This window comes from Tachypleus tridentatus, chromosome 11 (genome assembly GCF_004210375.1).
Source record: "Tachypleus tridentatus isolate NWPU-2018 chromosome 11, ASM421037v1, whole genome shotgun sequence".
Taxonomy (NCBI): Eukaryota; Metazoa; Arthropoda; class Merostomata; order Xiphosura; family Limulidae; genus Tachypleus; species Tachypleus tridentatus.
This window is the reverse complement of record NC_134835.1, coordinates 31,660,999-31,677,064: the sequence shown is the minus strand read 5'-3', so window position 1 is coordinate 31,677,064 and position 16,066 is coordinate 31,660,999. Positions and strand designations below refer to the sequence as shown.

Sequence of the window (16,066 nt, the reverse complement as noted above, 5' to 3'; positions counted from 1 at the left end):
TTATTCTAAACTGAACTATGGATTTAAAAGCAAAACAAAAGTCCATATGAGTGGGAGAATTATCAGGTTTTACTCTTGTTCCTATCTTTTGTCACAGTTGATTGTGTTTTTAGAATTTTAGTATTTAAATGCACCATTGAAACGTTAGAGAGATACAACGTAGTAGTTACACAGATCAGTATGTTCAGGTTTTCCATAAAGATAATTATTTTCAAAGTTTTAATATTTGTTTTTTCTTCCTATATTTCCAGTTACACAGCTAATCCAGTATCATTACCAGGTCAGTATCTAAACTTTGGTTTAAAAAAAAAAAAAAATCATAGGGCTGGGTCTCAGTATATTGGGTTGAGGGACAAAAGGTCTGAGGTTCAAGACATGGTGCTGACAAGTATGCTAAAAGTGACAATCAAAATTACTATTAGGCTTAAAGGACATAACAAAATCAGGGTGAAAACAGGTGCTACTAGCTGGTTGGTTTTCTTCACTCTGGTCAGTAGCTCAAAATTATTGTCTATAACCTAGCCCCTAAGCCTACTGGAGCCAAAGGGTGCAATCCATATTGAAAAGTCTACACTTTTTCTTTTTTATCATGATAATGAACTTAAAGTTACCTGGTGTGCATTTATTATTATTGTAAAGTTTTCCAAACACTAAATCAATCCAACAAATGGTTTAACCCTTTTGTGACAGGCTCGATATAGTATATACTATAACTTTGATGCAGTATGTGTACCTCCACAGTAGACTTTTAGCTTTTCATACAAAAAAATCAGATTTTTTAATAAAGTATTTTTACTAATGATGTGTTTGTAAAAATATTAAGTTTGTTATTATCCCAAATAAGAAATGATTTTCAAGTAAAAAAACACTATTCTTTGTCTCAAAAATTTCAAATGTCATTTGTGTAATCTGCAAAACCTCTTAAATACATTTTAAATGTTTGTTTTAAGTAAATCTCTACTGTTTTATTGTAGGGTTTAGTATGGTTCCCGTTTATCATAATTTACCTTATTCTCTTTGTCTTAGACCAACAGCATTTTGACAACCCTGTTTATGCAGCTACAGGAACTATGAACAACCAAGTTGTTAAACATATCAAAAATGATTTAACTACAAAGAGTAACATTGAAAAGGCCAAGCTTGGATATGACGAAGATGATTTAGAATCGGATATATCTGAGAAAGGTTGTAAAAACACATGTTCACCTTACTAATTTCTTCTGACAAAAGTTTTCAGTTAACTACATTTAGAAACAAAATTTACTGTTGAGGAGAATATTTCTTTATTGTAATTATTTAATAATTAATTCTTAAAAATATTTATTTCAATTAACTGAAGGTTCAGTAGTATGATTTGAAATCTTTATTGCATTTTCATCAAGATCAGTACAAAACGTTTCTATATTAAAAAGTCCTTCACCTGTTAAGAAAAATACTTTCAGTGTTTTAAATATACTGCCACCTGGTGTATTTTCAACTTTTTTTTTTTAACCCACCTGCATATTATTAGGAGCTTGTGGTACATCTATATATGATGAGCCTAGCAGGAGAAAGCTGAATGTAGTAGACAACAACCCTGAGCCTAGCAGGAGAAAGCTGAATGTAGTAGACAACAACCCTAATATCTACCACAGTATAGATGATTTTAAACCACAAGTGGCTAAAAATTCTTCTTTCTATGAAGAACTGAAAACAGAAGAAACAAGTAAGTCTAACTAATGAATATATTGATACAATTATAATAATACTTATAAATGTTATGTTCACCCTGGAAAAACATGCTGACAAATTTTGTACACAAATGTCCTTCCAAAAGTATTAATGAAGAATATATAGATGTTATAAATGATTGCTTTATTGTAGGGTATCTAATGGTGATAAAAAACAATTTTTTTAAATAATTGATTTTATGGTGATAAGCCAGTGAATATTGATTATGACCTTTGTTTCGTGCATTTACTGTTGAAAAGTGTCTGATTTCAGTATTTAAACTGTGTAGAAATCATTGATAAAAACTATGGATTACAAAAAGTGTACCCAGAATGTTAGTTATCAAGGAATAGATATTTATTTTTTGAAATTCTTAACATTTGATTCATTATTGTAGCCTTCTGTTACGCAGGTTTAATGTATAAGACTAGTCTCAAACATTGCTTTCACATTCACATTTTAACTTTTCCAACTGAATCTTTTTATTTCCTTCAATTTTCAGAGTTTATTCTTTTTTAATTAATCAAGGACTCGTTAAAGTTATTTTAACATAATGTACTTACATTTTATTTTTAGTGTTGTGCCTATTTTCCAAGTATGTAACTTACTTGAAGAAATGCTACACTGCTGAATGTAATGTTTTCTTTCTATTATCAGATAGTGACTCTGAATACGACCATCTCCAGTACGATCGACCAAGATCTCAAAAAAAATCTCACTATCAGTCAGTTGGTAGTAAGATGTTTAAGTCACCTAAATTCAAAGAATGAACATAAACTACAATCCACTTTATGAAATTTTAGTCAGTACATAGTTATTATCTAGGAAATGTGTGTTCAAAATGCCAGTGACATTTTTGTGAAAATTATTTTTTTAATTTTGAGAAAATGAGTATATTTTATGAGGGTAATTATAAACTGACTACTCAGTGATGTGTAAAATACAAGTAGAGTTAATGTTGGGACCAAGTGTCTTCAATTTGAAGTACTGTGTAATTATTATTTTACTGAAAATGTGCTTCAGTGTCAATGCAGATTTCAGTTGCAAGCTATTTTTGGAATGTTTTTTTAATGTAAAAAAATCATTTGTTCAACAATAATACTTCATTTTTTTTTGACATTATCCATGCCTAACAGGTTTTATTTGACCCAAAATTTGTTCATTATCCTATCTAATGTTTTTCAACAAGGCCAGTGGTTCTAACAGAAGTAATACAATCAGGGGTGCTTCAGAACTTCCACTTTTACATATGTGACTTATATAGCAACTGTAAATTATATAAATTTCCTGGGAAGACATATGCCACCAGACTCTCTTATATTAAGCTACCTTTAGCAGCTTACACTGTTAGTTTATCATTGTAAAATCTGCATGTCTAGCCAAGCACACACCCCATCTGCAACTCCTTTCTATCACTGCTTGATGCTTTTCAAAAGATTATTTTTTCCATCAAAACTCATAAGACTTATTAAATCTTGATAAGTGAAATTAAATATTAAGATATTTTCCCAAGTATGCAAAACTCCCTCTACAGTGATATCTTGCAAACTAAGCATCTGTACTATGCAGTTATCAATTTATTTGTAGAGTAATACCATACTGAATTTTTAGCAAAGAATGTGAGAACATTACTAAATATGTTTGTACAGTTTGTATGTTGCATTTACTTAACCTCTAAAGTATTTGAAATCCATATCCTGTTTTTAGTATTTCCATATATTGCATTGTACATTTACTCTCCTATACTATGAACTATAACTGAATTATCAATTTAAGGTAAATGAATAGTTTATAACTCTGACATCAAATAAATAATGTCATGTTCAATGATGATCTCTGACCCCCACCAGCATTCATGTTGTTAATCAACTGATTTAGCAACATTGTTCATTTATTACAATGTTTTCTGATGGTGTGCTATGCTTAGAATGTTAGTCATGATGGTTATTGTTAAAAATGTTACCATATGAAAAGTATATTTAAATATTTTTACCAAACTCCTAAAATTTCTGTCATCTACTATTTAATGTTTGTTCCATTTAGTTTTTATATGTTAATACAAAATTATTTAAAACCAGTTTTACATTTTTAACCAGATCAAGTATGGCAGACTTCAATACATGACATCATTCTGGAATGAACTAAAACAGCTTTTACAGATTGAATTACAATTCTACACAAATTTTTACAAAAACGTTTTTAGATTTTTTTAAATTTAGAAGATCTTAGTTTGCTTGTTGCATTCTTGGCCGTTTGTTCCCATTTTTTTTCAGAGTAGATTTGAAGGCCCTTACATTGTTATCATCACCTTGATCAGTGGTACTTTACCACTTTCAGTGGAACATTTTTACAGTAATGTTGGACAGATAGTACCGTAGGTTCCAGATGAAACCCAGACTTCAATTGACAAAAGTGCCATCTAGCTGTTTAAATAACTTCTAATCTTCAGTTTTAATTTAACTTTGAATATTGTTAACTAACACAGTAGTGTAAGTACAACTTTCCTCTGAACATATTTCTCAAGGGATTCTTCACCCTCATCACTCTTCAATACAACAACATAATCAATCCTTTATCTTTCTTTGTGTCTTTAATTTGTTTCCTGCCTGCTTTTCATTCCATTTTGATCTATGTGTCAAAACCTTTGCATGCACATTGATATCAAGGTTATTTCCCACACATACACACTTTACGCTCGCAAGTCATTTTCTTTTTTCCTGTATTAACATTACTTTATCCTTACAAGATCAGTACACTTACTTACTAACTGAATATCAATATTTGATTTGTGACTAGCTGTGGAATCACTTTTCACAAAGGGTGTGGCAATTGCCTGCTTTTTTGTCCAATCAAGTTTTAGTAAAAGTGTATTAGCCAATAGACAAATGATCCAAAATGACTTAAAAACTAGGTTCCACAAAATCCTGGATGCCTGGCCCAAGGAAACAGGTCCAATACTCCTTTTACTGTAAACATGCTTTTCTGATTCCAAAATAATTTCACACAAATTTTTCATACATCATTGAAAACTCCAGGTCACAAATAATAACTTTTTTGTACTTCCGTGTATTGTATCATTTGTATATTATATACTTTGAAGTGGGGTGTGACCAATATGGGAGATAAATATGTATATTGTAGTTTATGTCACACAACTATGTCATCAGGTCATTATTTTAACTTATGTTTTTCTTTATTAAAATTGAGTGAAGTTGAATTTGAGGTAATCTTTAAAAAGTTTACGAGGCTGTTCTCTGACCGAGAGAATGCATCAGTGTTCAAATCTTCACTGAAAAATCTCTATACCCAACCCAGAGCTGAAATATGGTGTGTTAGTTCTTGTTTACCAATAAACATTCAACAAATAGTTTTGTTATCAGCTTGACTTAAAAAGGAAAGGAATAGAGGTGGATATATTTCTAATTAATCAGTGATTTTCATTAACAGACATATAATTAAGGGTTGAAGAATCAGGGTACAGTCTCATAGATTCATAGTTTGCTTGCTTCTAGTTGTCAGGGGCAGAAAATACATCTTGCTTGAAATTAAATAAAACAAGTTTTAGTATTTTAAAATATGTACTCTACATAAAATAACCTTAAATAATACATAATGATAAAACATAATTGAAATCGGTAGAAACTTCCAACACTGCCATTATTTAAAATTATTTCTTTTGTAAGAAATACCACTGCTACAACATCAGAAATCAGCAGTTTTTGTCACTGTTCTCATTATCAACTATAACAAAGTTATATCATTTAGCCACTACAAACTATATAGAAAATTAATTAGTTACTCTAATTTTGTGCAACTCCTCGACTTACCATACTGCCCATTTGTAAATTAGTCTGAATGATTTTAAAACAGTATCTTTGCTGGGAAGCACTAACAGTGGCTGTCTCTGTATAATAAAGTTTTATTTATATTATTCACTTTCTTTTTTAATATGCTAAGTAATTATAAAATAATGTAAACTGACATTCATCTGAATAACTGATCTCTGTATGTAAAAACACTGAAGAATTATAACAATATAGAGTCCAGTTATTTTTTGTTTTTTCCACGTAAGTAATGTGTTATTAACAATGAAAGTTTTATGTATGTTTGGCAATTGGACTTCACGTTTTGTTTTTAATTCCTTAATTAATAGTTTATACCCTCCAGTGCCACAGAGTTAAGTCTGCAGACTTATAATGCTAGAAATTGGGTTTCAATACCCATGGTGGACAGAGCACAGATAACCCATGCTATTAGTAAAATAGTTTGTTTTTTTTCACTATCTTTATCTGAATGGATTCTAAACTTCATTTTGCATGGAGATAATGTTTTCAGCTATGCATTTGTAAGTGAGACAATTACTGTCTAGTGTTTAAAACAGTTTTTATCTTTGGACAAAGGTGATAGTACTAGCAAATAAAAAATTCATATGTTTAAAAATTATAGGGTATAATCTTTCAAAGAATTGTAGCTTGGGAGAAACATAGTCCGATGTTTGTATGACTAACTTCACAGAGCATCTTAATATGTGCATTAAATGTATGGATTAATTAACTAATTTATTGGCAGATGGTTTGAATGAGATTTTGTTAAACAAAGTAAGTGCTACAAGACTTATGATAAATCCTTGCATCTGTGGAGTTTCCATAAAATACATCATGTTTTTTTCTTTAGTTACATTTAAAATGTAGACTTAGTTCTCTTTCCAAACTTGTGATGTTGCAGCTGAATTGATACTTTTGTATTGTTTACCTTAGGTGGCAGTGTAGTAGCTGTATCATAAATTGTTAATGTTGAAAAAGATTTGATAACTTTGGTGCTTTTAGAATGAAGACCTTCCTTCACTGGATGAAAACAAAAGTTGTTGTGTGATGAAAAACAACATCATAAAGAATATTAGCACTGTAGTTACTTTTAGTGACAGCTGGGAAGTATGTTGTGTTAGTTAATTTCATGTCTTTCACTACGTCTTCATGATTATAACTTGGAAGCTACATGTTTGTGTTTTGTCGTGTATGTGTTCTAATAACGAGAGCTTGGAAGTAGCATATTGGTGTTTTATCATGTATCTGTTCTAATAAAGAGAGCTTGGAAATTACATGTTGGTGTTTTATCATGTATCTGTTCTAATAAAGAGAGCTTGGAAGTAGCATATTGGTGTTTTATCATGTATCTGTTCTAATAAAGAGAGCTTGGAAGTAACATATTGCTGTTTTATCATGTATCTGTTCTAATAAAGAGAGCTTGGAAGTAGCATATTGGTGTTTTATGTGTGTTCTAATAAAGACGGCTTGGAAGTATGCATGTTGGTGTGTTGATGTTGTATGATTCATTACTGTGTTGATGAGGAAGTTACATGTTGGTGTTTTGATGTTGTATGATTCATAACTGTGTTGATGAGGAAGTTACATGTTGGTGTTTTGATGTTGTATGATTCATTACTGTGTTGATGAGGAAGTTACATGTTGGTGTTTTGATGTTGTATGATTCATTACTGTGTTGATGAGGAAGTTACATGTTGGTGTGTTGATGTTGTATGATTCATTACTGTGTTGATGAGGAAGTATGCATGTTGGTGTTTTGATGTTGTATGATTCATTACTGTGTTGATGAGGAAGTTACATGTTGGTGTTTTGATGTTGTATGATTCATTACTGTGTTGATGAGGAAGTTACATGTTGATGTTTTGATGTTGTATGATTCATTACTGTGTTGATGAGGAAGTTACATGTTGGTGTTTTGATGTTGTATGATTCATTACTGTGTTGATGAGGAATTCATGTTGGTGTGTTGATGTTGTATGATTCATTACTGTGTTGATGAGGAAGTATGCATGTTGGTGTTTTGATGTTGTATGATTCATTACTGTGTTGATGAGGAAGTTACATGTTGGTGTTTTGATGTTGTATGATTCATTACTGTGTTGATGAGGAAGTTACATGTTGGTGTTTTGATGTTGTATGATTCATTACTGTGTTGATGAGGAAGTTACATGTTGGTGTGTTGATGTTGTATGATTCATTACTGTGTTGATGAGGAAGTATGCATGTTGGTGTTTTGATGTTGTATGATTCATTACTGTGTTGATGAGGAAGTTACATGTTGGTGTGTTGATGTTGTATGATTCATTACTGTGTTGATGAGGAAGTATGCATGTTGGTGTTTTGATGTTGTATGATCCATTACTGTGTTGATGAGGAAGTTACATGTTGGTGTTTTGATGTTGTATGATTCATTACTGTGTTGATGAGGAAGTTACATGTTGGTGTTTTGATGTTGTATGATTCATTACTGTGTTGATGAGGAAGTTACATGTTAGTGTTTTGATGTTGTATGATTCATTACTGTGTTGATGAGGAAGTTACATGTTGGTGTGTTGATGTTGTATGATTCATTACTGTGTTGATGAGGAAGTTACATGTTAGTGTTTTGATGTTGTATGATTCATTACTGTGTTGATGAGGAAGTTACATGTTGGTGTTTTGATGTTGTATGATTCATTACGGTGTTGATGAGGAAGTTACATGTTGGTGTTTTGATGTTGTATGATTCATTACGGTGTTGATGAGGAAGTTACATGTTGGTGTTTTGATGTTGTATGATTCATTACTGTGTTGATGAGGAAGTTACATGTTGGTGTTTTGATGTTGTATGATTCATTACTGTGTTGATGAGGAAGTTACATGTTGGTGTTTGTTGTATGATTCATTACGGTGTTGATGAGGAAGTTACATGTTGGTGTTTTGATGTTGTATGATTCATTACTGTGTTGATGAGGAAGTTACATGTTGGTGTTTTGATGTTGTATGATTCATTACTGTGTTGATGAGGAAGTTACATGTTGGTGTTTTGATGTTGTATTATTCATTACGGTGTTGATGAGGAAGTTACATGTTGGTGTTTTGATGTTGTATGATTCATTACTGTGTTGATGAGGAAGTTACATGTTGGTGTTTTGATGTTGTATGATTCATTACTGTGTTGATGAGGAAGTTACATGTTGGTGTTTTGATGTTGTATGATTCATTACTGTGTTGATGAGGAAGTTACATGTTGGTGTTTTGATGTTGTATGATTCATTACTATGTTGATGAGGAAGTTACATGTTGGTGTGTTGATGTTGTATGATTCATTACTGTGTTGATGAGGAAGTATGCATGTTGGTGTTTTGATGTTGTATGATTCATTACTGTGTTGATGAGGAAGTATGCATGTTGGCGTTTTGATGTTGTATGATTCATTACTGTGTTGATGAGGAAGTTACATGTTGGTGTTTTGATGTTGTATGATTCATTACTGTGTTGATGAGGAAGTTACATGTTGGTGTTTTGATGTTGTATGATTCATTACTGTGTTGATGAGGAAGCATACATGTTGGTGTTTTGATGTTGTATGATTCATTACTGTGTTGATGAGGAAGTTACATGTTGGTGTTTTGATGTTGTATGATTCATTACTGTGTTGATGAGGAAGTTACATGTTGGTGTTTTGATGTTGTATGATTCATTACTGTGTTGATGAGGAAGTTACATGTTGGTGTTTTGATGTTGTATGATTCATTACTGTGTTGATGAGGAAGTTACATGTTGGTGTTTTGATGTTGTATGATTCATTACTGTGTTGATGAGGAAGTTACATGTTAGTGTGTTGATGTTGTATGATTCATTACTGTGTTGATGAGGAAGTTACATGTTGGTGTGTTGATGTTGTATGATTCATTACTGTGTTGATGAGGAAGTTACATGTTGGTGTGTTGATGTTGTATGATTCATTACTGTGTTGATGAGGAAGTATGCATGTTAGTGTTTTGATGTTGTATGATTCATTACTGTGTTGATGAGGAAGTTACATGTTGGTGAGTTGATGTTGTATGATTCATTACTGTGTTGATGAGGAAGTTACATGTTGGTGTGTTGATGTTGTATGATTCATTACTGTGTTGATGAGGAAGTTACATGTTGGTGTGTTGATGTTGTATGATTCATTACTGTGTTGATGAGGAAGTTACATGTTGGTGTGTTGGTGTTGTATGATTCATTACTGTGTTGATGAGGAAGTTACATGTTAGTGTGTTGTTCCTGATGACAAGCTAATCACAACTTGTTCCTGATGAAGGCCTACTTTCTAAAAGCACTTTAGGTATTAAATCATTGTAACTGTGATTTAAATAACTCTATTTTTCTATGTGCAATTAAAGTATCATGAAGAGTTGATTAAATGTAATTGTTAGTTTTATCTTTTGTACCTTTTAAGGAAGATTCATACAAATGACAACATTTCTGATGAACTTTTACAAGTATTCTTTATTATGTTTATTAAAAGTTACATCTGTAAAAATAATTGTATTCTTGTATTATGTTTATTAAAAGTTACATCTGAATGTCAAAGTGAAGAAAAATAATTGTACAGGTTTTCTGATGTATTTACCTGTACTAACCACTAATTTATTTCTCAAGTACTAGTAAAAGCATTTGTTCAACCGTTACAGAACACTATTAAAAATATATTTTTGGTCATTATAATAACAAACTCAAAGGACATTTTCATTATTATATATCTTTGATGGTAGACATCACTCTTCTTCTGCACATCTATTTGCACTGCTAATACTGCTTTGTTAAACTTTAGAAATATGGACATTGAAAGTAGGTAAGTGTTAAAGTTACTGCCAATCTTTTCTGTGTTTCAGTGCAGGTAAAGCACTGTTTTTTTTTTATGTTGTCATAGTTTTATCCGTTTCATCATAATTACATACGAACAAGTATTACCGAGATGGTTTCTAGCTCCACTTTTTGTAGTTCAAGTTACCTGGATCACTTGATCAGTTAGTAATACATGGCTCAAGTAATGATACATTATGTAACTAACAAAAAAAAAGCCCAGAAACTTAGTCTCTAGTATCGTATTCTTCATGGCCAAAAGTAATCAAACTGAAATATTTATTTATTAATTAATGAGTTTTATGTCAATGTGAAGGACAATTATCTGAAAAGATTATTATCTTAAAAACTACTTGTGCTATGGAAACAAAGTTTCACTAGTCAAATTGAAAATTATAAGTTGTATTTATGAAGTTTTGACATGTTACTGGTTTGATAAAAGGCATAGAAGATCTAGAAAGTTGGCAGGAAATTAGAACATCAAATAAAGGATGTATGAGAAACGGTCGGCTGAAAATGTAAAAGTTAACAGTAAGGATTTTTTAAAATACATTAAGGTTAAACAAAATGTTAGAATGGGGGTAAGCGATGATAAAGGAAGGCTGGTATCTGATGATTATGAGATGGTTGGGTGAATAAATTTTCCCTTTTCTTTGGTTTTTACCAATGAAGATTTAAAGTAACATTCCACTTCTTGAGCGATTTAGAACCAGAAATGAGATCAAACAAGATGACTGAATTAATTCTGAACTAGTTAAGGAAAAAAATTAGAAAGCTTAAAAACAAAAAATAAGGCTCCTGGGCCAGATCATATTTCCTCAATGGTTTTGAGGAGGTTAAAGATTTGATATGCCAAATCACTACTATTTTTGTCAGAGGATTGGAAGTCAGCTAACATAATTTATTATTTCAAGGGAGGTAATAAAAATTTTCCCAGTAATTATAGACCCATCAGTCTTATATCAGTGTGAGAAAAAGCTTTGTAAAATCAGTTAACTAAGTTTTTAATTCACTGGATAGTCAACATAATTTTACTAAAGGAAAACCTTGTGAAATTCTTTGAAGAGGGTAATGGTGTAAATCCGATGTATCTGGATTTTCATAAAGCATTAGAGAAGATGATGCCAAAAAATAGGCTTGTAAAAAAAAATCTTTATAGGTGTGGAGGATAAGATAGCAAATTGGATAAAAAGAGGAGCTGGATGGAAGCAGGAGGTTGTTACAAATGGAGTCCAGTTAACTGGATTAATGTGGCAAGTGGTGTACTTCAGGGCTCAGTCTGAGGCCCTTTGCACTTTTTGTTTTCTTACTTACATCAGTTACATAGATGAAGGAATAATCAGTAAATTACTAAAATTTGAAAATGATACAGAATTGGGTGTTGCTGGCTGTGAAGAGGATGCTGCTGATTTAGAAAAGGATCTAGATATAGATTACTAGATCTAGTGATTTGGGTGAATAAATGGTAGATAAGTTTTAATTATAATAAATGCATGTGGTTTATTATAATTTGAATTATAATTTTGATGAAAGAACCTTCATGAAGGAAAGGGATTCTTGTGTAGTAGTCAATCAGCCTCTCAAAGCCATCTAAGCTGTTGCTAGTCGTATGGCAAAGAGGATTTTAGTTTGTATCTACTTTATAAGCTTTTTTTCAAATGATATTTTAAAGGATTTAAGCTTTCACTTGTTTCTATTGTCTGGTGATTTCACCTGTAAATAGGACACATTTTCATGGATACTTTTTGCTTCACTTTGGTCACTACAGCATTAATTCTGAGAAAATTGTCTTTGAGAATATCACTCTTAAAAAGACGAGACATTTGTTTATCCAGTAGCTTATTCATGAAGGAAAAAGCCATCGCTTAGCAAGTTTGTTGGACACCTGCCAAAAAGTAAATTTGGTTGATCTCAGAAAGTGCAATTTGACCATCACCACCATACTTACGAATGTATGCAGAATTTGTTCCAAGTGAGGGCAAGCCATAACAGAATCAGTGATGTCGAGAAAACCCACTTGTAGAGAAACATATATGCAAAAACGGCTCGTTTGGGTTGAGAAAATATTTTACATAGAAGAGCGAACAACGTTTCGACCTTCTTCAGTCATCGTCAGGTTCACAAAGAAAGAGGTAACTGACCGGAAGCTGACCACATGTTTGAAAGGGGTTGTGCAACTGAGTGTCGGAACGTAGAGGGTGGTGTTAGATGTTTGAATATATAACTTATGGCTTATTTACATACACTTAATTCGTTATTTATATCCAAATAATATTATATTCTAATCCATTTTTTGACTGTATTATTCAAATAAATTTCTTCTGAATCCTTAGGGGCAAACACCCCATACTGTTGACACTCATGACCATACCTTCATCAATCTGAACATTTTTGGACATTTCTCTTTAATTAATTGTTGGTGTTGTTAGCAATAATAGAAAGTACTGTTTCAGTATCAACACTGTAGAAAGTCATTCTGAATCTCCATGTTGTTATCAAGTTTATTTTTATTTTGAATTTTTTTTCTGTATGTTGAGACCAAGTTGTTTTAATTCAATGTTTTGTTTACCACAGAACTGCCCAAATTATCATGAACCATTCTCAGGTAATAAGTTTTGGTCAAGCTTGAATGTGCATTAGAAGGCTGATCCTATTTGTTCCACTTCAGGCATTAGACACATCAGAACAAGTCTAAAGTGAAAAACTGAGATGGTTACTTTTTGTAACCTTACTTTTGGTTACTTACATTTGTAAGTTGAATGATCATATCCTTAAAGACATTTACACAAACATCGCAATCGACACCTAAATGTTACGCGAGCACATCAGGTTGCTTCCTCATCAGAATAGCTTTTACCACCACAGCAGTATATGACCATAATATAAGTAATAAGTCATGTTCAATGAACAGGACAAGAGAAGAGTTTAAACCAGTATTCCTTTCTTGGAAAAAAAAGCATTGAACTGCTGTTTATATTGTGAAAAACACTACATATCTACCAAAAAATAAGTTAACATGCACAACCAGCATGGCATCAGTTGAAAGTTCACTTGTCAGCTTTACAATTATCCTAACTTGCCTTACTTAAAATACATAAGATTGGAAGTGGAACCATAAAAACATTAAATGCTGCATATATACTAAAACTCGGATAAAACTGATGTTGGGCCATGTTTTGTTTTGTTTTTTCCCAAGTGGAACTCCCTAATAATATTGCAATTTCAAATAATAATAATCTTAAACTAAGTATTTCAGTGACGAACTAGTTAATCAGCGAGTTAGTTTGTTAAATGTATAAAAATTTTGCATTTGCTGAAAAGTGTTCTAATTAAAACTGACAATATTTATAAGATAATATTTTTATTGGTTGTAGATGAAATTGTGGTCTTTATTCCAAGTATCTCAACTAAGTACAGAACAGGAAGCAACAACACAGCCTTGTAATTTCAGATTGATTCATTTATTAAGAAATGGAACTCTCACGAATATTGGTATATAAAAAGACAATTGGTCTCAAGCTGATATTTAAAACTGAATTTTTTTTTTACACATCAATGTTAAAATGAATTTAACACAACTGAAGAAGTTTGCTTTTGAAACTTCCATACCTACTTTTTTTTTTAACATGATCACCTGATCAAAAAGAGAGAACCAGAGAACCACTCTAAGAATTAAATTTATTTAATGAATTACTTTTTATCTAATACATTTTATCTCAATGCTTGGACAGAGAAATAAATGTGTTGAGGGACTACCCGTGAGCCCTGTAGAGTTACCATTAATAATAATTATACAGTTAATAATAGTACTAATCTATACTCGTAGTTGATATGTCCTAAAAGGCAGTGTACAAGAGCAAAATTACAAACTAAAGGTACTTTGATACATGAATCACTAACCACTAAGTTATGCGTAAGAAAATTTTAAAAAAATACTTTTACACCTCGTTGCTTAAGTGTCAACAATAGTTACAACAAAGAAGCAGCTTATGTCTAAATAAGTTTCAATAAAATGTTAGGATTAAGCTTAATCATGTGGCAGAAGGCAGGTCACAACAAAAATTATTTTCTCAGCATATTGGGATCTAAGCATAGCCTTTGAAACAAACAGGTTTAAGATTTCGTATTATTCATTATAATGTAATTATTGTACTAAAGTGCAAGATAATTCATATGGCATGTCCTGGATTCAGTGTTGAACTGTCTCCAACTGTTCAGGTTTCATAGGATGTGTTTTCCTTTGTTTTTCAGCTTTATCAGAATACCTCTGTGCATGCATGTAATGAGAGTAAAATACACTAAGTTATAAATATTTTGAAAAGACAGTAGATAATGGTATACTACTTTACAAAAAAATATACAAGTAACTCCAGAGATTAAATCTATATGTACTGTACAGTGCCCTTAGACAATATTTGTCCAAAATAGGATAATTACTTTTAGATGTAAATGCAATATACAATTCTAAAATTTTGTTTTCTCATACTAGTTAAAATGAAAGGCTTGCAATACAGCAATATGATATGATTGTATCAATACGTTATCCAATAAAAGTTATGTATCTTCAGAAAGTTTAGCAAGTTTTCCACAAACATTAAGTCTTTTGTACAGAAAAAAAAATTAGAATTTCCAATGAAGTATTTTTACCAAAAATTAATGATCCTCAACTTTGGCCTTGATAACAAGGAACCCACTTTCTCAAACACAAATATTAATTTTATTTTACTTTTTTGCCAGCTGCCATTTAATTGACCAAACCTGAGAATTTGAAAGAAAAAAAAAATCACTTTACAGTGTGGAGTACTTAAATAAGACAAACATTAGTAATACAGATAATAAAGCACAAACAACAATGTCAACCTTCATAACAAACCACTGGCTAAACTTCTGTATCTAGAGACCTATCATACTGACTCCTATGATGAGATATTCACTTTGTCAACTCATTTTAGACAAGCAAAAATAAGAGCTAAAAATAATTTCTAAGTAGTTATTGAATAGAACAGAGAATGTAAAAATTCAACACCTCTAATGGAAGTGAAATCTTAAGAGTTTTCACAGCTTTTTAAAGCCTGTTCAAATAATGATAACATTACATTCTATTATTACAATAGTTAATATTTCTCCATAAAAACTTCCACATAATTTTTCAAGTGCTCTCTTGAACTGAACACCACCACCCCTCTAAACGTTAATATTACATTTTAAAAAATCATATATTTATTATTTACATAATAACGTTCCTAACTTTTACGTGAAATATGCTAACGATTACACTAAGAAAAAATTGCATACGTCTGTTGACAATTTTCCTTTTGCTGGAAAATTAACGACAGATTTTAATGCTTACAATTTTTTATAATGTTGGTGAAACTTTGTTTTCTTTCTTACTTTTCTCAGACACTGCAGGAAATAGTTTAGTTTGAAATTGTTTCTAGTCCTTAAAATGAAATTGAAATATACATATTGTTTGATCTCTCATGCTAATTAGTGTGTGTTTTAAGTTGTTTTGCTTCTTGAAACAAAAATAATTTTACAAAGTCTTGTCTCGTATCGTACTAAATCATTCTAGTGTCTCACCAAATTTTCACCCTTTGGAAGTACAAAGCTAGTCGTGTGTACTGTACATATTTGTATTTAGTGAACCAATTCAACATTTTTAGGTGTGCTTGGTGTCATATTTGTGTAAAGCTACA

The 16,066-nt window shown here is 31.3% G+C and overlaps 1 protein-coding gene across 9 annotated transcripts in view; it reads left to right on the top strand.

Moving 5' to 3' along the window:
• drpr (multiple EGF like domains draper) overlaps window positions 1–6,810 on the top strand; it is a 55,464-nt gene extending 48,654 nt beyond the window's left edge. For 7 of the 9 annotated variants that reach the window (XM_076466640.1, XM_076466642.1, XM_076466643.1 and 4 more), the window contains 4 exons: window positions 252–280; window positions 1,027–1,185; window positions 1,511–1,705; window positions 2,368–6,810. The gene's annotated coding sequence lies outside the window, so the exon portion shown is untranslated. The remainder of the gene's footprint in view (window positions 1–251; window positions 281–1,026; window positions 1,186–1,510; window positions 1,706–2,367) is intronic. The other 2 variants (XM_076466645.1, XM_076466646.1) reach the window with 1 other exon arrangement.
• The last annotated feature ends 9,256 nt before the right edge of the window (window positions 6,811–16,066 follow it).